The sequence below is a fragment of the Callithrix jacchus genome, chromosome 5, assembly GCF_049354715.1.
Source record: "Callithrix jacchus isolate 240 chromosome 5, calJac240_pri, whole genome shotgun sequence".
Lineage (NCBI taxonomy): Eukaryota > Metazoa > Chordata > Mammalia > Primates > Cebidae > Callithrix > Callithrix jacchus.
In genome coordinates, this window is record NC_133506.1 from 86,630,515 (window position 1) to 86,657,799 (window position 27,285).

Below are 27,285 nucleotides of genomic sequence, written 5' to 3' on the forward strand. Positions count from 1 at the left end.
CGCTCAATCCCAAATGTACAACTTCCATCTAACAATGGATTGTTGCTGGGCTTGCCTAACCTTATAATTTAACTCATCTGATGTAACCCAGTTAGTGAAGGGCAGATCCAGGTGCAAGATCACTTGGTATCCCACCATCAGGCGCTCCATTTCTACCAGGGCACAGCAGCGTGCCAGGAGTTGTTTTCCAAAGGCATATGATCCTCCACTGCAGATGGCATGGCCTTGCTCCAGAACCCTGGGAGCCTGTGCTGTGATTCTCCCACAGGGGCACACTACAAGCTCTACACAGCATCTTTCTCATCACTTGTGCCTTTTGTACTATAGAGTGTGCTGGGTTGATGGCCCAATTGCAAGGCTACTTGCACTGCAGCCTGGACCTGCTATGGAACCCTTTCTTGTTCTGGGCCCCACTTCAAGCTGACAGCCTTTCAGGTTATCTGGTTAGCATTGGTCAAGGTGGTATTCCCAGGTATCTGGCTATCTCCAGAAGCCAAAGAGAACATCTAGGTTTTGTGCTGCCTTCTTCATGATGGGAAATACAAGACACAATCGTTTGATTTTGACTTTGGGTGGACTCTCTTAAAATTGTTCCTGGTGTGCAGGCTCCTAAATCTCTGCAGTATTCATCTCCCACCCTCTGGAGTGTGTGTAACCTACCAATGCCTTTAACAGGCTAGCCACTTTTTGCTCCTCTGGCCCATTTAGCAGGATGTCATTCACATAGCAGATCAAGGCGATGTTCTGCAAAATGTCCAGATGGCCCAGATCACTTTGTATCATTCAGGGTCCAAACAACAAACAGAAGCCACAAAGTAATTTGGACAGAAAAAGTTTATAAAGAAGTGGTGATTCCAACAGAGGAGGAATTATAAAGATGCTTGTGGGCAGTGCACAGAAGTAATTGGGTCATCAGGAACCTGCTTGCATTGGGGCAGAGTAAGTCCTGGGGTGTGCCATGTCTGCATTAGGGTTGCCCCAAGAAGCAACCCTGCAGGATACAGGTGAGTGAGCGCTGGCAGGTGGATACATGGAGGAGTCAGGGTATTAGGAGCTTAATCCCTAGCAGAGCAGCGTGAAGCCCTCTCATTGGGAGAGCCTCAATGAGCTGGGCACTAGCTAGGGCCAATGCTGTGAAGCTCACCAAAAACCCCATATTCTGAGTATGCAGCTGGGGCAGAGGCCCTCTCTACTATGCCTCTGGCAACCAGACAGTAGAAGCAAGAAGAAGCAAAACCCAAGCATTTCAGAAACAGCAAGAAAAGCCTTTGCTTTTTTGTTTGTTTTGTTTGTTTGTTTGTTTGTTTGAGATGGAGTCTCACTGTACTGCCAGGCTGGAGTGCAGTGGCGTGATCTTGGCTCATCACAACCTCCACCTCCCAGGTTCAAGCGAGTCTCCTGCCTCAGGTGCCTGCCACCACACCCAGCAAATTTTTGTATTTTTAGTAGAGACAAGGTTTCACTATGTTGGCCAGGCTGGACTCAAACTCCCGACCTCAGGTGATCCACCTGCCTCGGCCTCCCAAAGTGCTAGGATCACAGGCGTGAGCCACTGCACCCCACTGGAACGCCTTTCCTTTTCGCTTTGTCACTCTAGGGCATCTACAACAAAGCTTAACGTAATGCTCACCACAAGCAAGAAATGCTTAAAGTGTCTAGCTCCATTATCACAAAGCAGGTAATGCAGGGTGATTTGGAGATGAGGGTCAATATACTGAAAAATTGGCACAGACCAGATCATGACAGAAGGTGAAAAAGTTAATGTAGCCCTGAGTGGAAACTGTAAATGTATACTGCTGTCCATACCATGTAAATGTGGACTATTTTGAATACTCTTTTCAAATAGGGAGAGAAAAGAATGATTCTCTAACAATGGCCACACACTATGTGTCTGAAACTGTTCATCTATTCTAGTAAAGATACTCTATCTGGCATGGCAGGTGCAATGGGGGCTACTCTCCATTTAGTTTCCAGTAGTTTAGTGTAATTCCATAGAATTCCTCAGGCTGTGAAGTGGCTCACACCTGTAATCCCAGCACTTCCAGAGGCCAAGGCAGGTGGATCATGTGGTCAGGAGATTGAGACCATCCTGGCCAAGATAGTGAAACCCCATCTCCACTAAACGTACAAAAATTAGCTGGGCGCGGTGGCACACGCCTGTAATCCCAGCTGCTCAGGAGGCTGAGGCAGGAAAATCGCCTGAACCAGGGAGTCGGAGGCTGCAGTGAGCAGAGATCATGCCACTGCACTCCAGCCTGGTGACAGAGCAGACTCCATCTCAAGAAAAAAAAAAAAAAAAGAATACCTCTTCTCCTACATGAGCCATACTAGAGATATGACGATAACTATTATTCTTGCACTCTTCGTGTCAAGGGTGGCATTAATCTCCTCAGCTCTTTCATCCCAGGATGCAATATTGTTTCTGATTTATTATGTTGACCTGGGGTGGAAGGGGACTGTTTGGAGGCTTCTCAACTACTACAGCTCTTACTCCACAAGTTAATTCAGCATATATATAGGAAAGGATAACACACACCACAGGAATCATTCATTTCTGGTTTCTTTTGATGGTGCAGGTTGAGCAGTCCCCTTTCTGGTCTCCCATCTGTCTTTGACCTCAGGGACTCTGTGTTTTATTACCTACTTCCACAACTCTCTGTAGATCAAACTCCTGGGCTGTCACTCCACCTGTAGATCAGGTGGGGGGCAAATATTTCTATCTCGAGTTTTCATGTGGGAAGATGGAGATAATGACTGGACGAGGTCTGTGGACCCAGTGGATTCATTGTCAGCCAGACCTTGGCCTGGACTCCGTTTATTACCGGCTCTCCATATGCTTCCATTCTAATGAAGGCCGTGATGATACTTCAGGTCTCTGGTTATCAGTGCCAACTCAGACAGTGTCTCACAGTCCTCAGAATATTTGGGTATTCCTCTTTCCCCATTTGCCATGGTGTCGCACAATCCTTCTTAATGAGGAGCCAGGCTTCTTTTCAGTCAGCTGGTTCTGGGTCTGAAAACTGCCTCAGGTCTGAAAACTTGGCAATGGAGCGTAACTTTTTACTGGGCTGTCTGCCTTAGCTTCCCGATCATTTATCATGATTTATTCTGATGGTGCAGGGTGAGCAGCCCCCTTTTAGTCTCCCATCTCTTTTGCTCCCATGGACTCTGTGCTCTGTTACCCACTTCCGTAACTCTCTGTAGACCAGGCTCCTGGGCTGCCACTCCAATCCAACCAGTTACTATGATCAGTGCATTTGCCTGGCTTCTGATGGTGCACCAGTTGTGCCTCCACAGACAGTGAAAGGAATCGCAAGATTCCAGAAAGTACACTCACACAGGGCTTTCATAAAACTAAAGAAACTAATACAGCAGGATAAAGGCAAATGCCAGAGCTGTGCACGACATCCTGGTGCATATTCCCTTCAGGCACACAGGATGTACTTGATCTTATGATGATAAACCACCAAGATACCAAGATACACCAAAATGCCTTGGTCTCAGGGAAATCACAATCTTACCTAAGGCGGTCTTTAATATCCTTCTGGTCACATAGCCAAAACCAGCTTGCATAATCAGGCTCCACTAAGATAACCTAACAGAAAGCAGGTGCAAATAATCAATCTGTACATTTTCACTAAACAATGGTGACAAGTGGGTACAGAGTATCTGTAGTATTTTTTGGACTCAGTACAGAACTACACTAATAACTTGTTGCAAATTCCATTCTGGATGGATCAAGGGTCAGCACTATGGCTCCATGATCCCCTAGAGATAAGCGCAAGGTTGCAACCAGGAAAAATTACCCCCACACCTACACAGAAAGTTAAGGGCCAAACTACCTCTGTTGTTTTGGGTTCTGTCATTCTCCCTGCTATCAGTAGGCCTAATTCTATAAGAACCTCTCCCTCCAGTACTGGCCTACAGAGGAGAGCTAAGTCTGAATTTCTTTTATTTATTTATGTACTTACTTTATCTATTTATTTATTTATTTATGAGACAGGGTCTTGCTCTTTCGCCCAGGCTGGAGTGCAGTAGGTGTGATCTTGGCTCATTGCAGCCTCAGACTCCCAGGCCCAAGCAATCCTCCCGCCTCAGCCTACTGAGTAGCTGGGACTACAGGTATGCGGCACCAAGGCTGGTTAATTTTTGTATTTTTTGTAGAGACGGGGTTTTGCCACATTGCCCAGGTTAGTCTCAAACTCCTGGACTCAAGTGATCCTCCCACCTTGGCCTCCCAAAGTGTTGAGATTACAGGTGTGAGCCACCCTACCCAGCCTATATTTTTTATTGATCCCTCTCATCAGGACATTCTGATGTCCTCAGAATGGTTGTCCTCTACGCCTCCCTATGGCACAGGATCATTGGGTGGGTTTTCTGGACTTTCTGCAGTGTGTCTACTCCAGCAGGCTACTGCCCTTGACCTTGTGACACCTTCCTCTACTGTCCACCAGGGAAATGGCTTTTCTATTTCCCCCATTTAGTACAGGCCTTTATTGTTTTCATGCTTCTAAGAGTGAGTTCACAGAATCTCTGAGAATCTTTGTCAGGATGTTAAATTGTGCATTATGGGATAGAATGCTCCCAAATCAACAGTCTCCCTTTCCAATCTCATGTTCTGGCCACCTTGATCAAGCACCCTCCACACTCAGTCCCACGTCCTTCCCAGCTTCTTGCTGGTGTGTGCAACAAGTCCCTAAGCTGCAAACGGAAGGAGCCCGAGTCCCAAAACTTCCACGGAGAAAGCTGGCTACCAACCTGGAACACTCACCCAAGACTGCTGAGGAGTTGGTTTGAACCATTATGTTTCAGAGCCTATTTATTACAACGGTTTAGCTTGTTTTGTTGATAGATTTAGATTTAGTGGCAGAAACTCCAAATTCTATAGATACATGGATTTCAGTCCTAACCCATCTGGAACACCATCAAATAAAGAAACTGAAAGCCCAGAGAAGGTAACGAATGAATTTGTCTGTGGTCATACAGGTGGCTAGGATTAGAACCCAACTCTCCTGGCACTCAATCCAGTTTTCTTTCCCCTCTGCTATTCTGCCTTCTGTGGTCCTACATAAGTGGGCTTGTTTGTGTAATATATGTGACCATGAGATTTCTATTTCAGAAAGAGGAAGGGACAGGAAGAAAGAGAGGGAATGCATTTTCTTGGCCTGAACTAGTGTGAGCCATTAGTTAGTTACCTACAATTACTAAATTACCTAGAATGAACATTCAACTCTGCATCACATACAGTTAAAATGACAGTCTGCTTAATATTGTTTCTAGCATTCGTTATTTCATTTTAGGCAAATGTGACCATTCAGTGTGTGGGGACCACAGTGTCATTAGGTCCCTGTCAGTTCTCAATTATACTGTTATCTTAGAGGGGGAATAATGTGAAATTTGAATGTAGAGGAGTGTTGACTGCTACAGTTTATTTTACATATAGAAATATAATAATGTGTAGCAAAAGCATTGATTACAAAGGTGATAATGAAATAAATAACTAGTATTTATAATAGTATTATAATGTATAATAGTATAGTATTTAAGATCGCTTGAGCCCAGGAGTTCAAGCTTGCAGTGAGCTATGATTGTGCCACTGCACTCCAGCCTGAGCAAGACCTTGTCCCAAGAAAAGGTCAATTCCATCGACGTTTCTAAGGTGTACACCATCAAGGAGTGGCTCCATCCCTAGGCCTTTGGTTCAGGAGACATTCTGAAGTCAGAAGCCGAGGGCAGATCACTTTGAGCAAGCTCTCACGTTGGTTCTCAGTCCTACTTTTTTGGGTATATGCCCCTCTGCTTAAAAATAAAATTTATATGGATATATATATATATGGTCAGTTCCAGAAACTCAAGTGTGAAAAATGCACTTTACTTGCTTTTTCTATTAATCTATAACATACGTTGGTTTTTTAAAAAGCATATAAGAGCTATGCAAATTGGAGCTTCAAGACAACTCCCATCTCCCTAGGAGGAGATGGCTGCCCTAAACCCCCATACATAGAAATCCTCCCACTGCCAGGGCTTAAATTTGATGCTGGGGAAATGAAAACTGCAAGCTAAGGCCAAAGCCTGGGTCCTGAGTGATCAGCAGAATGAGAACCACCTCAGTTTCAGGCTGAGGTGCGTATTTCAGGGGACAATCTCTAGCTGGCCCTTAAACATTCAGACTTCAAGCTCTACTTACAGTGTGAAGGTGTTTCAAAAGACGTGATACAAGTAACCGTGAGTGTGCAAATGCTCTGCGATGTGCTAGGCACTATTTGAATTTCGTCTAATTCATGATTTTTGTTTCTAGCGTCACGGTTAGATACATCACAGATTCAAATGCTTTTTTTTAAAAGTACAGTTCTACTGCACTGTAACTGAATTAGCTTGCTTTAAGTGAATTTGTTAAGGAAGTTTCACCTTGGTCAGTAACAAAAAAGGTGGGAAAAGAGCAAGGAGAAAGAAAGCAGCCCGGGGGAAAGCGACCTCAGCCAGGGAGAGGTTTCGGGTTCCGGAGGGTCGGGGTGGACGGACTGGGGGCCGGCCACGTGGAAGCCCGCTCAGGACATCTCTAGGAGAGGACACCGCCCCAGGCTGACTGAAAGGAAAGGGGCAGCGGACCTACGGGCGGAGCCACTGGCCTTGCCCCGAACCCCCAGGGCTAGAAGAAGGGGACCCCTTCGAAGAGACAAAGACGACAGCTACAGGAGGCGGAGAGTGCGCGTGCGCCAAGGAACACGCGTGCGCGCTGCGGTCAGCGCCGCGGCCTGAGGCGTAGCGGGAGGAGGATCGGGAAAGGGCAGCGCCGAGAGGAGCGAGCCCGGAGGCGCGGGACGGCCGAGCGGTGGGGCGCTCGCGCGCGCCTACTGGTGGCCGGAGGAGAAGGCGCCAGCGGACGCTGCCCGCCCCCTCCTCTGGGGAAGCTCGTGCTCCCGCTGCTCGCGCCTGCGCCGCCCGCCGGCCTCGGGAACGCGCCCTCTCACCGGCGCGCGCCCTCGCAGTCACCGCCACCCACCAGCTCCGGTACCAGCAGCAGCGCCGCTGCTACCGCCCACCTTCTGCCGCCGCCACCACAGCCACCTTCTCCTCCTCCGCGGTCCTCTCCCGTCCTAGCCTCTGTGGACTATCAGGTAAGCGCCGAGGCTCCGAAATCTGCCTCGCCGTCAGCCCCTGGGTACCCCCGCGCCGCCGCCCCTAGCCCTCCCCCGCCGCAGACGGGGGCTTCGTGCGCCGGGCATCAGTCAGGGCTACCGCAGGGCCCCTCCCTGCTCACGCTGCTCGGGGACTGGGGCCGGGGCGGCCTGGAAAGGGACGTGAGCAAGGGCTGCACGCACGCGGGAGTGTGCTGGAGGGTCCGCACCTCCCGCTTGGCCCCGACCCCAGGTGGAGGTTGTGCTCGCAGGGTGGGGCGCGGCGGCGTTGACTTCGGGGAGGGGGCTACTCTTCACTCTCGATCTCAGCCTCTTGCCGCAGTGTGTGTGTGTGTAGGGGTCCAATAACGACCCCCAAAACCGAACCTGAAATCCGCTGTCCCTGCCGCTTTTCGCCGTCAGCCCTAAAGAAGATGCGGATCGGGTTCTAGAAAAGATGATTCCCTGCATGCCCCTCCCTGCCCCTCCCTAGCAGTGGTTCCGACAAGGCCTTCACTGCCCCTGCTTTTAGATGGTGGCCGACCCCCTCCCCATTTCCTCCTTCAGAAACCCGTAGGGGACATTTGGGGGCTGGGAGGAATCAAGGAGATGGGGAGGGGTCCAGGCGCTGTCACTTTAGCTGCCCTTCCCCCTGCGCACGCCTGGCACAGAGACACGAGCAGCGACGTTCCTGAGAGCAGTGCGCGGCTCCCAGTGTGCACGCTCGCAAAGACGGGGGTCACCTGGCCTGGCGACACGAATGGACTCGGTGGCCGCCGATCCCCGCTCGCGGGAAGGCACAGCTGCAGCCTTGCACTGACGGGCGCAGAGGCTGCAGGTGCATCTCGGGGCGGGTTTCTTAGCGTTCGACACGCCGGACTCCCGGCGTGTGCGCTCCCTGCCGGAGGCGCGGGGCTGGCGCGCAGGGCTCGCCCCTCACTGCGGCAGTGGGTGTGGACCCTGGTGGGCGAGGAAGGGGGAGGATAGTCTGTGCCTCCTCCCACTCCCGCCCCCACCCCCGTTTTTTCCCCTCGGAACGCGAGGTGCCATCTTTTTTCGGCGTGTCACGTCTTTGCGGTGCCATGCCAAACCGGGTGGCCAGGCTTCGGAGGACAGGGCGGGGCCTGGCATTAAAGGGAAGGGGACAATCGGCTCTAAAATCTTGGCGTTTTGCTGCTGCGGGCATGAGCACTGGGAGCGTTCACCCAGCACCTCCTTCGGGGGCTCTGCTTTGTCTGTAGAGGTTACGTGATCTGCGCTCTCAGTCCTGGTTTCTGGCTTTTATTCTGAGGGTGTTTAGCCAACCTCCCTCCTACCCCCACGCACCTCTCTTTCCTTTTTTCGCTCCTCATTTCCGAGCCCATTGTTGGATCTCCAGGCTTGCTGGGGTAGATGAACCTGAGTCAACCCCCGGCACGCCTGGAACGGGCGTGACCGCGCGCAGCCTCGTCTCGGAGTCTGTCTGCGCCAGGAAGCTTCTGAAGGGGTGGAATTCGAGTCTCTGCGCGCGCTGCGGGCGGCGGTAGTGGAATCGCGCCCTTCCCTATACCCCAAGTGTCCTGAGGACCACGACACATCAGGTTGCCCAGCGAGGGATGCTGGCTACCCATCCGGGGATGGGTGGGGAGCCCCGGCGGGGCCCCTCCAGCTTTGCGCCCTGTTGCTTCGCCTGGCGGGAGAATGTGAGGACGGGGACATAAGGTGCCTAATGCTGCGGCCACACCCATCTTTCTGAGCCCACTTGAGGGGGCGCGAAGGGGGCATTGCCATGGGAACAACAGGCGTCTGGAGAGGGGACCTTGGGGCTGGCCCCACCCCTTCCCCAAGGAGATTGGGAACCCTGGGGTAGGCGGGGCTGCGTCCAGTCAGCCTTCTGGAAGACACAGGAGGAAGCCCCCAATCCCTGCGCCTCTGGCTCTTTCTAATTGGCCCCTGGCGGCCGCAGACACGCAGATAAGTGGCCCAAGGTGTATTTTTATTAATATTATGGCCGTACTGATTAATATTCTTTATCTGAAATGCGGGATTTTCACCGGAGTCCAAGTTCACCGCACCCCCAAAACCGAGTCTGGGGCGGCAGGGGGAACTCCTGGCCAACGAATCTGAGCCTCGACCTCCTGTGATGAACCTGGTACGTGCGGTTTTCTGGGTAATTATATCACTGAAAACTGGTGCGGGGGACGCACTTCTGAAACGAATGAGCATCTAGGGGCTGAATCCTCCACTTGGGGCGCCCAGGTTGATCTGAATTTCTGAGGAATGGCTTGGCTTGAGGGGACGAGAGCCCGCCCAGGACCAAGCCGACCGTTCTTCTACTGTGGCGTCGAGGGCTGGAGCCAGGTTGCTGCGAGGCTCCCCGCGTGGCTGGGCGGGCCGCGAGGGGTTGCAGAGCGGCTAGGGATCGATTCAAGCATCTCCTCTCCTCCCTCGCCCCCAGACAGAGCTGGGCGCGGGATTCTCGTTCCAGATGGAGCGAGGGTCTTGGGGCGGCCTTGGAAAAAGGGAGCCCGCAGTCACAGCTGCCTGTTGCCGTCTCTCGAGCAGAGGCGTCACCTCCCGTCGTTGGAGGAAAGGGAGCCCGGTGAGGGTGAGCGCGTTTAGCCCAGTGCTGGGAACAAAGCGCAGTCCTCGCTTCTGCGATTTCGCTCCATTTTGAAATGTGTTGGCGCTTTAGTGGGGCCACTGCGGTGGTCAAGACTGGGGATCTGTTAATGGCGGAACCTCGGGGGGACGGTCCTTCGTGTGACAATTGGGAAACCATCCTGGCTCTGCGCGCGCTTTAAGGAAATGGCTTCGCCCCAGGACCTCAAGGGATGCAGCGTTTGCGCGGATGACGGTGGGGCGCTGAACCAGCCGCCGCGCCTCTGGAAATGTCTGGGCAGGGATCCCGGGGCCATTGACGACTCCTCCCCATCCCCAGCAGGCGGGAGCTCTTACATTCCAAGCGACTCCCCTCACCCTCTGGTGCTCACACACCTGTAACTCCAAGCCTCCCTCAGAATGGGCTGGTTTGGAAGGGATAATGGGGCCTGGGAAAGCGACTGCCCAGCTCACGCCTCTCTGCGCGTTCAGGCTGCAGGCTCAACAGGACCAATTTGAGTTCCACCTGATGCCCCCGCCGCCTTAACTGACCCGTCCTACAGCAGACAGGAAAATGTCTTTCCTACAGCGGTTGATTCTGGGGTGTCATTTTGTGTTTTGTGATGACTGCTTATATTTATTGTATAAGAATTGTTTATTCCCCATCTCCAAATCCTCCATCTACATAAATAAATTAATGGATAAACAGATAAGTGTGTCTCCTCCCCCAACACCCCCGCCCCACCACCGGCTTCTCGGTCGTGACCCTTGAAGCTGATCCATTCCTTGGCCAAGTTTGCTGCCCTAACAGACATTTAATAGGAATAACCTGGCTTGGCTCTTGCGTTCGCCTTTGGAGGATGTGAGGAAGGGGCTTGTTGGCTTTGCTGGTTTTTGGACGAGTGACAGTCCATGACTGTTCCTACCCTCACAGACCTGGAAGGGCGTGGCTTTTAAGTGGTTTCTAGTATCAGGCACTGCTCCTCTGACAGGAACGAAAGAAATGGATACTGCCCATAAATTGCTAGAAAACTTAGAATCGGTTTGGTTGAGGAAAGGTCAGATTTATTCCGGTTGGAAAAAGAGGCCTTTCAATTAAATGTGCCTTTTGGCCCTTGGAGGTCAGTGCCAGCCTAGAGATGTGATAAGATTGTGGTTTTCCTTCTGCCTTTTTAACATCCATTGATGCAGTCCATTTGTTGAAAAATTTAAGCAACTGTGTTTTATTCCACGTTCCCTCAGCATTTAGGTGTGGTTTGAGTGGCTCTGTGGCTATGTGTAGGAACATGTGTTATTTTTCCAACTGGACATGTGAGAATTTTCCAACTGGACCTTGCCTTCTACTGATGTATTCATGTAGCATCTTCCTTACTCTCTCCTTGAAAAAGAATCACTCAAAAATGAATAAAAACACCCATATGGTCCTAATACAGTGCTAGACATACAAGAGGAATTTGGTCTATACCGAATGGATTTCATCTATGAAGGATAAATGGGGAAATATAGGTGAAGAGAAAACAGAATGGGGGGCTTTATTCATCGTCAAGGCAGCAGGAAGGGTTTGGGGACAACCCCAGTTCAGTCTCTCCCAGCCCTGTGTCCCAGTGATGCTGGGACAGCTCCCTGTGCTCATGGGATGCCTCCCCACAGCCTTCCGCCCTCCCCCTCTTTACGGCAGCACTCCCTCAGCCTGGTCCTCATGGCCCACCTCCTTCTTATTGGCCAGAGGTGAAGATGAGAGGGGCCATCCTCTACCCTAGCAAAGGAAGACCCTGCCCTGGCATCTTTTCATCTTTTGGCACCTGGTGCAGTAGGTCAGTGGGAAGCAGATGAGAAACCGAATTTGACTGTGCTCCTTCCTCCACCGCTTTCCTCACCGCTGTGTTCAGAGACCCCCCCCAACCACACCAGCTCCTTCACACTCCAGGAAACTTCCCCCTGGCCACTCCTAACTTGCCATGCCCAGGAATTTGGTGCTTCCACTAATGACTTGGAGCTGGCGTTTGGGGCCCACCTCAGCAGGTGACGGGTAGAGAAGACTCCAGCCTCACCAGCTGGGCTGCAGTAGGGAGAGGAGCCCTCGTGGACTCTCTGCTGTTTTCCTGTAAAACCATGGTTCTCAGCTGCGGGTCGCTGAGATGTCTAGAGAGATGTTTTCATTTTCACAACTCAGGGAGGGTACCACAGACATCTCACTAGTAGAGGCCAGGACTGCTGTTAAACATCCTACAAGGCACAGGACAGTCTCCAACACCAAAATATCCAGTCCCAATGTCACCACTGCTGGAGTTGACACTGGCACTGCTGTCTTAATTACATTCATTGAGTGTCTTCCAGGAGGCCCTGTTCTAAGCACTTGTCTCAGATGATCTCATTTAATTCTCACAGCAATGTTCCTATGTACCAGATGCTGTTATTATCTCCGTGATGGGGAAACTGAAGCACAGAGAGGGGTAGTAACTTGCTAAAGGTCACAGAGCCAGTAGGTGGTGGAGCTGAGTGCCTGACGCTAGCTCCCTCCCCCTCAGCCCCATGTGGGTTTACTTGGCCATTGTGGACTAGTCTGGGAACCCAAATATGATCTATAACATTGACCCAGTAGAGACTGGGCACAGTGGCTCATACCTGTAATCCCAGCACTTTGGGAGGCTGAGGTGGGTAGATCACCTGAGGTCAGAAGTTCGAGACCAGTCTGGCCAACATGGTGAAACCCCATCTCTTAAAAAAAAAAAAAAATTGACCCAGTAGAATATTGATTTCTAAACCACTGTCTCACAAATGAACTTTTACAAGAGTCTGTAATTGGAGCATGGCCCAGAACAAGGTTAGAGAGATGTGGAGTTAAAACTCTCCATTTCTGATGTGGCCCTGACACAGAGAACAAGGCATTCCACTCTCCCTTGTGCTCTGTTTATAAAACAAAGAGAACATATCTCTTCCCAAGGTCCTGAAACCTCTTCCCCCTAATCCAGGATTTCTGGACTGCTCTGCCATATGAAGAGGTGGCTGGTTCGATTGGCCCAGGGAAGGCTGGAAATCAAAAATGGGGGATCAAGATGTAGAATCAGTGCGGCCAAGGTCAAGTCTCTGAATTTTTAGGGACATCAGATCTCCATCTTAGGTTCTGTACCTCAGAGAGGTGAAAGTGTCGGCGCCCACTGAGGAGACCCAGCTTTGAGATTGTGGGTATGGGTTGAGTTGGGTGGACATAGGTAAATCCTCATGTAAGAATCCCTTGGCAAGGATGGGCCTGGGAGGCTTTGCAGTAAATATTCCATTATGCTGCAGCGCCTTGGGGCTACCTCAGAATCCTCTGTCTCACTCCTGTTGCCTTGCCAAAGGGGTTGCTGTCTGAGAATTCCTCTCTCTAGGTGCCATGCTCCTGCCACCTCTGCCAGGTTCCCTGCCTGTCCAGATGGCTCCCAACTGCGTGTGAGGAGTTTGAGGCTGGTCATCCCCCAAGACCAGTTTTGAGCTTTCTGGGTTTCCCAGTTAGGAAACTCTGTAGGCATGCAGATAGAATGGGCGTCAGCAAAATGCAAACTCAAATGACTTCCAGGTATATTCTCTCAATTTTCTTTGCTTTGTTCATATTTCATCAAGCTTCATGCTGAGCCCAAGCAGGGACCCAGTGGAAATCCAAACACAGGTCAGTGAGTTCCCAAGAAATGCATTTTGTGCAAAGGCCATTCAAGGAAGGTTTGGGAACAGCTCAGGGGCAGACACTGTTCCCCCTCCAGTCCCCAGTGCAGGGCAGCATCCTGCATGTGGAGGCAGTCTGGTCTCATGGTTAAGAAGGTAGGCTCCGATCAGGCCTCCTGGGCACAAGTCCCAGCTCCCTGCTCACTGTGGGACCTAAGCCATGTTGTTTAGCTGCTTGGAGAGTTTTTTTATCATCCATAACTTGGCGTATGATGGTACCTGTCTCACAGGTTGCCATGGAGTTTAAACAAGCTAACCCGATACTTACCAGGGCCGAGGCCATAGCGACTGCTCAGTAAATTGCATCATCTGCAGTGTCCTGTGGATGAGTGCTTGGGATTGGCTAAATGAGCAGAGGTGTCTACCAAGACCCTGGTGATGGAATTAGTTGAACAGATAAATTGTTACACTGAGCAAAGATAAAGATAGGAAAAAAGTGGGCAACTGCCCAGCTGCCCTGCAACCAAGCTTTGGGCAGAAGCGGATCCTCTGAAAATTTCACAGACCCATGTTTAAATGTACACACAGAACTCTTGCCACAGGCAAGCAGAGATTTGTCATCTGCTGTCCCTGCTTCTTTCTTCCTGAAATCCAGTCCATGCCAGGAATAGACTGCATTCGCTCCACCAGCCCAAACTGACCTGCCCTTTCTCCAGCCATCCTTGGAAGTGTGATCTGGCTTAGTGCATCGGGTTCAGGGATCTTTCCAGTTTACTCATTGAACAAAAAGTGAGGGCTGATCGAGAAAATAATGGCAGTCAGGGAAGGCGAAGGAGGTGAAGAAGAGATTTGACAAATGAAGTAATTCAACAGAGTGCTGATGTTGCTAAACTGGCAAACAGGCTTCAGGGTAGTCAGTTGAGAACAGAGTAGAAAAAGGCTAAATAAAGCAAACTTGTGGTGTACTGAATCTTAGGAATTCCATGTATCCAATAAGCATAGTCATTTATGAATTAATAAATTAGACCTGAGAAGCCTTCTTATCCCTTAAATCAAGACTGAGTAACAGTATGTCAGTTTTAAAAAGTCCTTACAGGCCGGGCGCGGTGGCTCAAGCCTGTAATCCCAGCACTTTGGGAGGCCGAGGCGGGTGGATCATGAGGTCAAGAGATCAAGACGATCCTGGTCAACACGGTGAAACCCCGTCTCTACTAAAAATACAAAAAATTAGCCAGGCATGGTGGCGCGTGCCTGTAGTCCCAGCTACTCAGGAGGCTGAGGCAGGAGAATTGCCTGAACCCAGGAGGTGGAGGTTGCGGTGAGCCGAGATCACACCATTGCACTCCAGCCTGGGTAACAAGAGCGAAACTCAGTCTCAAAAAAAAAAAAAAAAAGTCATTACATCAGAAAATCATTTAAATAGTACACATACATTTTCAAGATTTTACTTTAACTGAAACTATATACATGTGAATATTCACTCACCTGTCCTTTGACACAGGGCTCGGGCTCTGCTTGGTGTCTGGGTCACCCAGTTGAATTCCTTTGCCTATGCCACATTAATAATGCACTGTCTGGGTCTTACAATTTTAGTTTGGATTTGGGGTTTATACTGTGGAGTCATCTGAATGCAGAATCCCTCAGGAAGTTTGCTTTTTTTTTTTTCAGCGTCTTTATCATCCCATTTGGTAGGAAATAGTACTCACCTTTATGAAGTCTTTCCAAAACATTCATCTTAATTTTTTTAAAATCAGTGAATGATTTGAAGAGTTTATCTTTCCCTCTGCACCTCTACTCCATAAGCTTGCACCTTATTATTATTTTTTTTTTGAGATGGAGTTTCACTGTCACCCAGGCTGGAGTACAATTGTACGATCACAGCTCACTGCGACCTCCGTCTCCTGGGTTCAAGCAATTCTCCTGCCTCAGCCTCCTCAGTAGCTGGGACTACAGGCACCCATCATAATGCCCAGCTACGTTTTATATTTTTGCAGAGCTGAGGTTTCACCATGTTGGGCAGGCTGTTCTTGAACTTCTGACCCAGGTGATCTACCCACCTCAGCCTCCGAAAGTGCTGGGGTTACAGGCATGAGCCACCTCACCCAACCAGCTTGCCTCTTATTTAGGGTATGTGATTATTATAGCAGTATGGTGGACCCGGAAGGTTTTGAATGGGCACAGAGGACCTTTAGTAAGTGCTTGGCTGTGATAAGAGACCATCCTGACTGCAGACATCAGGCTGTGTGGCCCCCAGCCTTGCATATTTACAGAACCTTCCTGTCTTATTCTTACAGGGTATCAGGAGAACACCTACTGGGGAGACTGTTAAATAAGTAAAAGGTGGGCGTTCTCCCCGCCCATCTTCTGCCTGTCTGCCAGGACTAGCACAGCACTTTGAAGTCATTCGCATAGAATCCCAACTTAAGAGGGCATTACAAAATCCTCCCCATCAGACTGAAAATAAGTTTAAATTCCCTTTGCTATATTAACTCCCCAGAGGAGTCTCAGATCAATGTCCAACAACTAAAAACAGTTTTAAGTCAGCAAGTGAGAATTAAATCCGAAGCCATTGATAATAATGTTTGATTCATTCCTCTCCTTTGGCCCTGTCCACCCTACTGCTAAATCCAGGCATCAAAGAGAAGAGGGACATAATTATCTCTGGTCTCAGCTGCTGGTTTTCCTTCTAACCTATGGCCCAGTTTTCTGTTTTACTGGGAAGGTTGGTGATGTCTTGGGAGCTAAGTCTGCAATTTTACTACAAAAAGTCCAGGCAGGGATGCGCTTTCATCCTTGTGTCCTCCTCCCTGGGATAGCAAGGATATTAGAAGACCCCTGGATCCATAATTGCTTGTCATGTGATCTACAGATGGCACAGAATGCCAGGAACGAAGCGCTGGGAAGGACCCACTCACGGAACCATGGGATGGTGCTCCTCCCCCAGCATAAAGGACAGCTCTTTCTCCTGAATTGCAGCCAGTGTTCTAAACCAGGTGTCAGCAGGGTTGTCCTGGATCGGATCCAGTTCTGCCATTGATTTGCAGTCCATTTCAGGAGTGCCTCTTTCCAATTGTTCTTAATTGGACAGTGGCATCAAACTATTGTCTTATCTCATCCCCCTCGCATGGCCTATCCCTCAAAAAGAGACTTCTTGGGTAATTAATAATCTAAAGCCAAATGCTTAAATGCCTAAGGGAAGGTTACAACCTAATGAATCTCTTTGGTTGTATGTATAAAAATGAGGCCAGGCTCAGTGGCACACACTTGTAATCCCAGCACTTGAGGAGGCTGAGGTTGGAGGATCACTTGAAGCCAGGAGTTTGAGACTAGCCTGGCCAAAACAAAGCAAGACCCAGTCTCTACGAAAGAAAACTGAAAATCAGTGGGGTGTGATGGCATGCGTCTGTAGCCTTAGCTACCTGGGAGGCTGAAGCAGGAGGATTGCTTGAGCCCAGGAGTTCAAGGCTACAGTGAGCTATGATTGTGCCACAGCACTCCAGCCTGAGTAACACAGCAAGACCCTGTCTCTAAAATGTTTTTAAATTCTGTTTATATTTACATGTATCTAAAAGTGAATATTCACTACTTATTTGTTGCATGGATTTTTTTATACTGGGCTTGCTGAAAACCTGAGCAGCTTTCTGCTTTGACAGTGCATCAGAACTTAAGTCAGCATATGTTAATAAGCCAAGTTAAGGTTATATATTGCAAATAAAACTTTTTTCTATGACCTCCTGTTACATTGGGGCATAGCAAAATCATGGTGTAGATGCATATGAACCTGTCCCTTTCATAGTTGCTAATTGCCAGAAAACATGAGGAATAGCCGTTTGGAAGAGTCACCAGCCCTCCCACCATCAGTTTTCTGTCTTGTCTTTTCCCTGTGAGCAGGGGAAATTCCACGCTGGCCCCAATCCCCAGTGCAGCAGCTCAGCCTCTGCCTCCCTCTGCTGCTGCTCTCTGTGAGGCCGGCTTAGAAATGGAGGATTTTACAGAACATCCCTAAATCCGCTTGAATAATGGAGTGATCATTCATAAACTCACCTGAACCTTCTTAAAACCTATTTAATATTTTTCCCGGATAATCCTACGGGATAACTTGCCACCTGGGCTTCTCTCCACTGGGTTCAGTTCTTCCTTTAGTGCTGAAGTTCCTCCCTTCTTAGCATCTCAGCTGCGTCTGAGAAAAGGCCAGTGGCGACTGCGCTCTGTTCCCTGTAGAGTGTTAATAAAGACTGAATAAATTGAAATAAATCCCTTTCAATGTCACTAAAGTGCTATAAATAATCATGAACTGATGTGTGATGGCTGATGAGAAATGCAAAAAAAAGCTTTTAATCAGTGGGATTCATGCTATAAGTTGACAGTCTAGGCCAAGTTAAAAAAAAAAAAAAAAAAAAGACCTTAAAAAAGATCTTATCATTTGTTGCCAGCAAGACTGAATTCCAGAAGCGAGCCACGCCCTCATTTTGTGTGCCCTGTTACCTCTGGCGGCTTAGGGTTGCCAAGCCCTGAATTTAATTGCAGACTTCCCATTTTTCACCTAAGAGATTTTCGGCCAAGATTAAGGTTTCCCGTGCCTCCATATTTCCATCTGGGAAATGGAGATTATGCTGTCTTCCCCCTCAGAATGGACAATATTCTGGTCTGTCCTCTCTTCACATAGTCATAGAACTGAAATAAAACGAGAGAATTCCTTTGAGCTTCTCAGAATTTCTGCAGGGATGGCGGATGCTCCCAGGAGCCGAGGTCAGGTGCTGATCTGAAGTCTTTCATGGGCTGACTTTAGCCTGATCTGAAATAGTATAGCTGCTGCCACCTGGCTCCCTTAGCACCAGTCAGATGGTGCAGCTGGTTCCTGGGGTGAGGGCTCAGCCAGCAGGGTCCATGCCCAGGAGGGATGCATGGGTGGCCACAGTCCAGCCTGCACTGATCTTGTCTGTCCCCTTCTTTAGAAGGAAGGAGACCCAAACCAGGGTGCAAGATAGTGGGTGAGGGGGCCTTGAGCATGACCACAAGTGATTTCCAGCCCCTGCCAGTGCTGACTTCTCCGGGGAAGGGCTGGGACTTCCTTCTTGGCTCAAGTCACAACCCTTGGATGGAATTTCCTGGGTGCTTTTCCGTTTTTTCCGGAGTTTTCAGTTTCTTCCTAATCAGACAGGGATTTGGTACAGAATCTCATATTCTAATTATGCCTAGGAGCAGCCTCTCCCGGCCACTCACAGTGTTTAGCATGTGACAGGAATCGATTAAGGCAAGAGTGATTAAATTAAAGCCAGGCGTTGACTTGGATGGTGAAATATTCTGATGATTGTTTGGTGGCAAAGGCACAGTGAAGGCTCGTTAATTGAACTGCTTGCACCTGGAATTTGAACTGAGCAGGAGTGGGGCTGAAGTCAATTTGCCTTCACCCTATGAATGGAGGGTTTCTCTGGAGTGTGGATGCTGGGAGGTCAGGGTATATGTGTAACCCCAGCCTGACAATGGCCCATCTTTTCTCCAGCGTGGCCAGGTTTGGGTGCCAGTTCTGGGCGTCCAGTGGCCCCATAGCCTTGCGTTTTAGTAAAATGCTGCCCCCCATTACTGCCTTCGGTCCACTCCCCTTCGGTCACTGGAATCTGCCATCTTTCAGTCCCCAATATGGCAAATCGTGGAGCCTTAAACTCTTCTCCTCCCTCTGCCTCTTGGAACAGACCCGTCAATATCTTCCAGGCATTACTTCAGTCTGCCCTCTCTCTTTCCAGTCACATTCTCACCGTAATAAAATGAGTTTAGGCCTTATCACCTCACCCTCGGATCCTTATGGAAACAGTAATGAGTTGTTCCCTGTTTCAGTTCCAAAATTCATACCCAATCCGTCTTGCATGCCATTGCCAAATTCTTCCCAGAGCAGCCCTGTCACCCGCCCTTGCCCTCTCCAAGTGTGGTCCTGCCATGAGCATCGCCTGCTAAGCCAAGCTGGCCTTGAGCTGCCAGCCCAGGTCCCCACGCCTCAGCTCACCTCCCAGCCCAGTCCCACCTCCCGCTTCTCACCAGCCTGCCCCATGGCTCCTTCGTAGACGCCGTGCTCTTTCTGCCCCTTGCCCACCCATGGCAGCCTTTCCCCTCTCTCCCTGCCCCACCCCCTATTTCAATCGCCCTGACCTTCCTCAGTCTCTGTCCTCCCTGAAGCCTTCCCCAGCCTGGGCACTCGAGCTCCAGAGACTACATGTTTCCTCTTACCTGTGGCAGCGCTGTGCTCCCCAGCGCCTCAGTTTCCCTGCTTCCTGTGTAGGACTCATCTGACCACAAGCTGCACATCCTGTGAGGGCAAGGACTGTGTCTTACATGACTTTGCTTCGCCAGTCACAGAGCTGGGCGCAAACGTAGCTCAAAACCCTCTTGATTAACACAGTTGGATGCTGAGAAATCAAACAGGCTAATGTCAAATGAGCTTTCCTTATTTAAATCAAGTCAGTCCTCCACCTACTAGTACTCAGTTCCAGTACTCTGTACTTGGAAATAATAAAAACCACATTTCCTTTAAAATATTCTATAATTGTTCCTTTGCCCTACTTCAGACCAACTTAACACACTCCCCATTGGTCCAGATGGGTTTTGCTATACAAAGATGCTGATAATAATAGGAGCAGAGGATTATTCTTCTAAAACCATTGCCTCATTTAATCCTCAGTCCCAACGAGGCGGGGATTATTATCCTCATTTTGCAGAGAAGCAAACTGAGGCTCAGAGACTTCACAGCTAGGGAGACAGCCAGATCACGCCTCTGTCCAGGCCCAAGCCCTCCCCACTTGCCTTCCTGCCTCTGCAACCCCAGAGCATCCCCCATCTGGATCCACTCATTATGCTAGTTGTGCAGGAGCCAAATGACATGTCTTTAGTGCTTAGGACTGGAGAAGCCGTGCCCTCCAGCCTCTGTGAATGGGTCATATGTAACATGAGCCTGGAGAAATGATCTGAAACTGAAGGCAAGCCTCTAAACCAGGCTGCTGCTTCATGGCACCAGTGACGGCAGAACCAAATTTAGTGCTGTGGGCAGGTCTACACTTATCAAATGGAGAAGCTCATTTTTCTTCCAGCTCATGTCAAGCATGAAAAATGTTCACACACAGCCCCCACACATGTTTTCCAGAGAGAGGGGTCCATGTGGCTAGAGGCTGGAAAATGTGGATGAGAGGAGCCTGGCGTGCAAGCCCAGGGAAGATGGCATTCACCTTCCCAGACAGTGTCTACAGGGAGAAGTTTAATTAAAAGTGAGACTGTTTCCCTGAGCAAGGCAGACAAGGTCAGCCCTCTACTGTTAAGAAAAAGGGTTTTTCACAGTGGCCGAGTGAGGTGGCTCACGCCTGTAATCCCAAGCCCTTTGGGAGGCTGAAGTGGGTGGATCACGAGGTCAGGAGTTTGAGATCAGCCTGACCAACATGGTGAAACCCCATCTCTACTAAAAATACAAAAATTAGCCATGCTAATTACATGTGTGGTGTCACATGCCTATAATCCCAGCTACTCAGGAGGCTGAGGCAGGAGAAGCGATTGAACCTGGGAGGCAGAGGTTACAGTGAGCCAAGATCATGCCACTGCACTCCAGCCTAGGTGACAGAGCAAGACTCTGTCTCAAAAAAAAAAAAAAGAAAAGAAAATGGGTTACAGTGAGAGGGGAGGTGGGGAGACTGAGTCTATATTTACAAGTCTGTTGGGCTACACTGCCTGATGCCCCTTCCTCAAAAATCCACTTTACTTTCCCCATGTTTACAGCAAAGTGATTTGTACTCTGAGACCAGGAAAAGAGGGAGTGATGGGGAACAGAGATGGGAGTCGCTCACACAGCTGAGGCTGGGGTTATGCATATCGAGTTACTTAGAATTTGCAACCTCACAGGGTACTTTTATGGCATTGAAATACACTTCCCACAGCCACCCTCCCTCTAACTAAAAGCAAGAGTCATTTCTCAGTTCTGGCCTTGCCTCCTACCTTCTCTGCCACATTTTAGAAAATCCACCAGCTACAAAGCGAAGAAACCATATGTGAGATCCCACCCTAGTTTCTGTTTTGTTGAGGTTTGGAGCAGGTGGAGCAGGCACAGGGATCATTTCAGTCTCTAAATTGTATTAAGGGTGAGTACTGAGTCATTCTTCAAGAAAAGTCTTAAAAGTACATGAAGCTGAAAGGTGCGGTCACCTGGAGACAGCATCGTCAACCTGGCCCTGAGCATGGCCTGTAGAGGCCCCCATGGATCCCTTGGGAGCTGCAGAGTGTGGGCATCTTGGCGCACAGCCCTGGGTGCAAAATTAGGACCGGGCAGAGGGCATCTCTCTGTCACCATTGGGCAGCCGAGGGCACACTGGTCACATCTGTACCCTGGGTGTAGGGTGCTCATGGTCTAAGGCGACGGCCACATGATCAACACCTGGACCCCATGAACACTTGGGATAACCTGGCTTTTTGGATACACAAATATTGATCCAATCTGGACTAATTAGAAGGTCAGTCCCAATAAAAAAATCTCAGCTGGGCACAGTGGCTCACTCCTGTAATCCCAGCACTTTGGGAGGCTGAGGTGGGCAGATCATTTAAGGCCAGAAGTTCAAGACCAGCCTGGGCAAATAGCAAAACCCTGTATCTACTAAAAATACAAAAAATTAGGCTGGGTATGGTGGCTCATGCCTGTAATCCCAACACTTTGGGAGGCCAAGGCAGGTGGATCCCCTGAGGTCAGGAGTTCAAGACCAGCCTGACCAATATAGCAGAATCCTGTCTCTATTAAACAGACAAAAATTAGCCGAGCCTGATGGCATGTACCTGTAATCCCTGCAACTAGGGAGGCTGAGGCAGGAGAATCACTTAAACCCAGGAGGCAGAGGTTGCAATGAACTGAGATCATGCCACTGCACTCCAGCCTGGGTGACAGAGCAAGACTCTATCTCAAAAAAAAAAAAAAAAAAAAAAATTAGCCGGGCCTGGTGGCACACTAACCGTAATCCCAGCTATTTGGGAGGCTGAGGTTCCAGCACATGGCCCATCTCTTGAACCTGGGAGGCAGTGGTTGCAGTGAGCCAAAATGATGCCACTGTACTCCATCCTAGGTGACAGAGCGAGTGAGACTGTCTCAAGAAAAAAAAATCTGAATCACTTTAATATTCTTATTTGGATGTCAACCTCTAGGTATTTGAGACGGGGAGTGACGTGGTGGCACTGGAAACACACAGGCAGAGGCGTGGCCTCATGCTTAGGTGGCCCACACGATGCGATTTTAGAGTGCTGGGAGGCCTCCCATCCCCAAATTACTAACAAGTGGATAGTACTTTACAGTTTATGTGATCTCATTTAATTCTTGACATGAGCCTGTGAGTGAAAAATTCCTTCCCCTCTTCTACAGATTAGGACGTTAAGATTCAGGGAGGTTCAGCGGGCTTCAGGAAAGTCAAGTGGCCCCAGGTGTTCTGCGGCTAATGTGAGGCCTGTAGGAGATTTGAACCCAGAACTTGTGCTTCTCACGCTTGGGCTTCTGCTCCCTGGAGCATGGTCTCCACCCAGCTTTCCCATCCCTGGCTTTCCCATTCACTGCTTTAGCCTAGGGGTCCTACCCTTTATTAAATTGCTATTGCCTCACTGCTTTTCTCCTCCAAAGAAAAAGAAAAAAGTGTTTTTGTTTTTGTTTGGTTTTTCACAGGGCAGAGACCTGGAATTTCAGCTTGAGGACTTATACCATATGATAAATAAATGAACAGATTGCTTTTTCCTTTTCAAAAAAAAAAACACTCTAAGATATATTTGCAGGGGGGCATAATTTGTGCCAAAAAGTGCTCACCACATTGGGCAGGAGGCAGCCGCAGGTGAAGGGAGAAATCTCAGAGTCCAAGCAGCCCCCTTCTGGGCTGAACTGGGGAGCTGGGGCCCTGCCGGCCCTGCCTGGTTCTCCTAGGAGACAGCAGCTCATATGGCTGTGGGAGGAGGCAGAGGAAGCCTCATGTGCACCCACATTTCCAGGGTTCCAGAAAATACAGAAGGAGGAAAACCACCGATGGTTAGGTAATACATCCTGTAATACAAGTTACTTTTCCCACATCTAAAGACTAAAAATAGTTGCTAGAATTTAAAGATAATTGGTAAATGAGTTTGTCTCTATCCTTCTAGTTTCACATCAGATTCACATTACTGGTGCCCGTTATTTGTGTTTAATTTCCACAGCGTTGTCTAGTCCCATTCTTTGGGCTTCCCTGTGGATCCAAGTTCCCTCAGTCACCCATCGTGGGGAGAAGCTTTATTCATCTTGTGTCCTCTGTGCCAGGCATAGCGCATGGCACAGAATAAGTACTCAGTAATTGATTTGTGAATGAATAAATGCATGAGTGGATGAGTTCAATACGGACTAAAAAAAAACCCTAAGGCCACACTCTGGGCATAGCAGCTGCGCCTATAGTCCCAGCTACTCTGGAATCTGAGGCAGGAGGATCTTTTGAGCCCAGGAGATTGAAACCAGCCTGGGCGATATAAAGAGAACCTGTCTCGAACAACAAAAACAGGGCCAGGTGCAGTGGCTCAGGCCTGGAATCCCAGAACTTAGGAGGCTAAGGTGGGAGGATCACTTGAAGCCAGGAGTTCAAGACAAGCCTGGGCAACATAGGGAGACCCTGTCTCTACAATATTTCTTTAAAAAATTAGCTGGTCATGGTGGTGTGTGTTTGTAGTCCCAGCTATTCAGGAGGCTGAGGCAGGAGGCTCACTTGAGCCTGGGAAATGGAGGCTGCAGTAAGCCACAATGGCAGCACTGCACTGCAGCCTGGGTGTCAGAATGAGACCTCTTCTCAAACAACAACAAAATAAGGCCTTTCTTGAAGAGACTTGAGAACAGAAAGGGAAACAGATGCATAACTTACACGTTTATGCGTTCATCTTTCCGCCTTCCTGGAGGGTAGAGGGGTCTGCATTTGGAGTTCTGAATGCTAAAAGTGGGAATACATGTACTGTTTGCCATAATCTGTTCAACAGTTAAGCTAAATGCCTTAGATTCTCCTGAAAACTGGAACGTGACTGTAAACCATGAGCCCCACTTCAAAGACAAAAGATCTTTGAATAGGATTGGGTCTGTGGACGGGTAGGCCTCTCCCTGCCACACAAGGAAGGGTGGTGACCAGTTGAAGGCGAAACACTTAAATCCTTGCTGTCTCCTAGTAGAGGTGGTTCTGGGTAGGGCTGTCAGAATTAGCAAATTAAACTCAGGGCATCTATGTAAATTAGAATTTTAGATAGCAAATAATTGGCGTAGGCTGCATAATGTTCCTGAAAGATATCAGGTCCTAATCTCCAGAACCTGTAAATGTGACCTTATTTGGAAAAGAGGTCTTTACAGATGTGGTTAAATTAAGGAGTTTGAGATGGAGCAATTATCCTGTATTATCTAGGTGAGTCCTAAGTACAGTCACACTCATCCTTGAAAGAGGAAGGAAGAGGGAGACAGAAAACACAGAAGAGACAACATCCTCATCTGGTTGGTGATGGAGGCAGAGATTAGAGTGATGTGGCCACAAACCAAGGACTACTGGCAGCCACCAGCAGCTAGAAGAGGCCAGGAACCAATTCTCTCTTAGAGCTCTGGAGGGAGTATGGCCCTGCTGACACCTTAACTTCAACCTAGTGATCCTGATTTGGGACTTTGGACTTCAGAACTGTGAGGGAATTAGTATCTGTTGTTTTAAACTACCAAGTTTGTAGTCATTTTCATATAGCAGCAAACATTTCCACAAGTTCGTGGACATTTCCTGGAAGCAAATACAATAAGTATGCCCCATGCACAGTTTGAGACACACCAAAAACATTACTTCTTGATCACCCGAAATTCAAATTTAACTAGGCCTCCTATATTTGGGGCTAGTTCCCAGGCCCAAAGAAAGAGGCTTTTGCAATTTGCAAGAAAGCTGGTTGGAGCTGTCAGAAAGTGGACTTTGTAAACACATTACCAAACCAGTTTGAACTTTACTACCTCTGGACAAAAGAGAGGGCAGTCAGACAGGTGTTTGTGATTTATTCTTTCAGTAGCCATTTGAGCACTTACTACAAAACAGAAGCTAGGTGTAAGGGTGGAGTCGAGGCGTTAGTCATTAAGCAGGACCTCCAGGTTAAGTTGCTCTATTAGTCTGTTTTCATGCTGCTGACAAAGACATACCAGAGTCTGGGTGATTTACTAAAGAAAGCGGTTTAATTGGACTTAAGAGTTCCACGTGACTGGAAGAGCCTCACAATCATGGCAGAAGACAAGGAGAAACAAGTCACATCTTACTTGGATAGCAGCGGGCAAAGAGAGAGAGCTTGTGCTGGGGAACACCTCCTTTTAAAACCATCAAATCTTGTTAGACGTATTCACTGTCACTAGAACAGCATAGGAAAGACTTGCCCACATGATTTGGTTACCTCCCACTGGGTCCCTCCCACAACACGTGGGAATTTGAGATGGAATCTGTTAACATATGAGTTACCAACCCTTCCAAATAAACCACTTGAAATATTGCCATTAACAGAGTGAGCTCAGGTGGTTCTTCAGTACATTTCTGATACCTGAGCCTTCCTTGGGAATTTCACAGCCCATCAGGCTCCCCACCCTTTGATGGCAGGATGGTGGGGGCCGGGTTATGCAGAAGGAGATGTTACTCTGCAGGCCTGAAAGGGAGGGAGGGGCAGATGCTGCAGGAAGGTGCTGGCTCCGAATTCCCTGGAGGAGCTTTCAAGGAAAGTAGATGCACACTGTCTCCATCATTTCATGTCCATCGCACTCTAAAATGCTTTGGACAAGGAGCAAACGTTAAAGACAAATGTGGCCCATTTTCCTGTACAAAGAGGGCTGCCCCCATGCCAGGCCATTGGCATCAGTGGGCATGAGGCTTCTCTGGAGTGAGGGTTCTCTCGCTCACCATTGGCTCTCTGACACCTGGAGAGCGCCCACCCTCAGTCTTTTGTGAGGCTCACAGAATCCACACTGTTGGAGCTTTAAGGAACCTGCGTTGCCTGGAACCGGCAGGGGATCCTTGGACAGCCCAGCATTGCCCCAAAAGATCCTAGCCTGATAAAAGCAAAACAGGTAGCTCACAGGAAAGGATAAAAAAAGGAGGAGGGATTTAACATGAAAAGGTGCTTGATCTCCCTCATTACAAAAAGACTGCTGATTACAGCCAGGCAAGTGCCAGAAAGAAAAAAATAAAATTTAAAAAGACAGCTGATAAAACCACAGCGAGACGCTGCTGCTCAGCGATCTTAGGGTGTGGGCAGCCAGGCTGCTGCGCGTCATGGGTGGGAGTGGAAGACCACAGTCCCTGGAGCAAAGGGAGGCCCATCTGTGAGACACCATTTGACAGCAGTGCAGCTTCTACGAGTTAAACCTTTCCATGTGAGCAGAGGCATCCATGGGGGACCCAGTGGTGAATCCTCTGTTATGCAGAAGTCTGGAAAACATTGGGGTGGAACTGGTGAAATAGGTGCGCCTCTGAAGGAACGGAGCTGTCCCCCTGTGCTGCTGTGGGTGCCCCTCAGATCCTGCAGGTCAGTGAGAAAAACAGGAGCAATGCAGGTACTGTGCACCATCCACTGTATGCAAGGAAGGCCAGTGCGTGCGACTGAGTCCACACAGACGAAGCCTAACTCTGGAAGGAAGAATGAGAATCCAGTTTCAGTGGGGGCCTCTGGAGGGAGAAACTGGGTGGAGGGAGATGTCATTTCCATTTTTCTAACATTAATTTTTTATTACCATGCTTAAATATTACTTTTTACTGTGTGTGTGTGTGTGTGTGTGTGTGTGTGTGTGTGTGAGAGAGAGAGAGAGAGAGAGAGAGAGAGAGACAGGGTCTCTCTCTGTTGCCCAGGCAGGAGTGCAGTGGCACAATCATGGTTCACTGCAGCCTCAACCTCCCAGGCTCAAGCAGTTCTCCCATCTCAGCCTCCTGAGTAGCTGGGACTA

The 27,285-nt window shown here is 49.1% G+C and overlaps 1 protein-coding gene across 21 annotated transcripts in view; it reads left to right on the forward strand.

Annotated features, from left to right (window-relative positions):
• Nucleotides 1-6,985: 6,985 nt before the first annotated feature.
• The window catches only part of MAPT (microtubule associated protein tau), a 130,956-nt gene continuing 110,656 nt past the window's right edge, over nucleotides 6,986-27,285 (forward strand). For 16 of the 21 annotated variants that reach the window (XM_035300255.3, XM_035300260.3, XM_035300262.3 and 13 more), the window contains exon 1: nucleotides 6,986-7,118. The gene's annotated coding sequence lies outside the window, so the exon portion shown is untranslated. Of the gene's footprint in view, nucleotides 7,119-8,977; nucleotides 9,250-27,285 lie in introns of those variants that run through there. The other 5 variants (XM_035300256.3, XM_078373403.1, XM_054255967.2 and 2 more) reach the window with 1 other exon arrangement.